The 1,210-nt window shown below is 46.4% G+C and overlaps 1 non-coding gene across 1 annotated transcript; it reads right to left on the reverse strand.

Annotated features, from left to right (window-relative positions):
* Nucleotides 1–258: 258 nt before the first annotated feature.
* trnag-gcc (transfer RNA glycine (anticodon GCC)) lies at nucleotides 259–329 on the reverse strand. Its single transcript has one exon. It is a non-coding gene; the product is annotated as a tRNA-Gly (tRNA).
* Between the last annotated feature and the right edge of the window lie 881 nt (nucleotides 330–1,210).

The following is a 1,210-nucleotide window of genomic DNA, read 5'->3' on the forward strand; positions in this document are numbered from 1 at the left end:
GAGAATTCTACCATTGAACCACCAATGCTGATGTAACACCAGCCTGAGAAGGCGAGAACTGACATTCTCGACCACCCGAAATATTTGTTTGATAGCTTTGTGTGGCCGGCATGTCAAGAACAGAACCAATGTTTCCAAATGTCGAGAATCGAGCACTTATCTGAAACCATTAGCGGTTTTGCTGGTACACCCTTGCATCCCAGTGTAAATAGTTCCCGTAGAACCCTTACATGTACCGTAATCACAGTAAAACGCTGATGCATTAGCCGGGAATCGGACCCGGATCTCCAGCGTGGCAGGCGAGAATTCTACCATTGAACCACCAATGCCGATGTAACATCAGCCTGAGAAGGCGAGAACTGACATTCTCGACCATCAGAAATATTTGTCTGATAGTTTTGGGTGGCCGGCATGTCAAGACTACAACCAATGTTTTCAAATCCAGCACTTACCTCAAACCATTAGCGTTTTTGCTGGTTCACACTTGCATCCCAGTGTAAATGATTCCCTTAGAACCCTTACCTCTATCGTAACTACAGTAAAACGCTGATGCATTAGCCGGGAATCAGACCCAGATCTCCCGCGTGGCAGGCGAGAATTCTGCCATTGAACCACCAATGCTGATATAACACCAGCCTGAGAAGGCGAGAACTGGCATTCTCGACAACCAGAAATATTTGTCTGATAGTTTTGGGTGGCCGGCATGTCAAGACTACAACCAATGTTTTCAAATCCAGCACTTACCTCAATCCATTAGGGTTTTTGCTGGTACACCCTTGCATCCAGTGTAAATAGTTCCCGTAGAACCCTTACCTGTATCGTAACTACAGTAAAACGCCGATGCATTGGCCGGGAATCGGATCTCCCGCGTGGCAGATGAGAATTCTACCATTGAACCACCAATGCTGATATAACACCAGCCTGAGAATGCGAGAACTGGCATTCTCGACAACCAGAAATATTTGTCTGATAGTTTTGGGTGGCCGGCATGTCAAGACTACAACCAATGTTTTCAAATCCAGCACTTACCTCAATCCATTAGGGTTTTTGCTGGTACCACCCTTGCATCCAGTGTAAATAGTTCCCGTAGAACCCTAACATGTATCGTAATCACAGTAAAATGCTGATGCATTGGCCGGGAATCTGACCCGGATCTCCCACGTGGCAGGCGAGAATTCTACCATTGAACCACCAATGCTGATGTAACACC

Source organism: Anarrhichthys ocellatus, unplaced genomic scaffold, assembly GCF_004355925.1.
Source record: "Anarrhichthys ocellatus isolate YVR2014 unplaced genomic scaffold, GSC_Weel_1.0 scaffold9941, whole genome shotgun sequence".
In the NCBI taxonomy this organism is placed as follows: domain Eukaryota; kingdom Metazoa; phylum Chordata; class Actinopteri; order Perciformes; family Anarhichadidae; genus Anarrhichthys; species Anarrhichthys ocellatus.